Consider the following 205-nt stretch of genomic DNA (forward strand, 5'->3'; position numbering starts at 1 on the left):
CTGGGGGAGGTGCTTGGCCGGGAGGGCGGAGCCCGGGCGGGGGCTGGGGGAGGTGCTTGGCCGGGAGGGCGGAGCCCGAGCGGGAGCTGGGGGAGGTGTGCGGCCGGGAGGGCGGAGCCCGAGCGGGAGCTGGGGGAGGCGTGCGGCTGGGAGGGCGGAGCCCGGGTCAGGCGGACGGGGCTGGGCGCGCCACCGGCCCCTTCAG

This window comes from Loxodonta africana, chromosome 16, assembly GCF_030014295.1.
Source record: "Loxodonta africana isolate mLoxAfr1 chromosome 16, mLoxAfr1.hap2, whole genome shotgun sequence".
Lineage (NCBI taxonomy): Eukaryota > Metazoa > Chordata > Mammalia > Proboscidea > Elephantidae > Loxodonta > Loxodonta africana.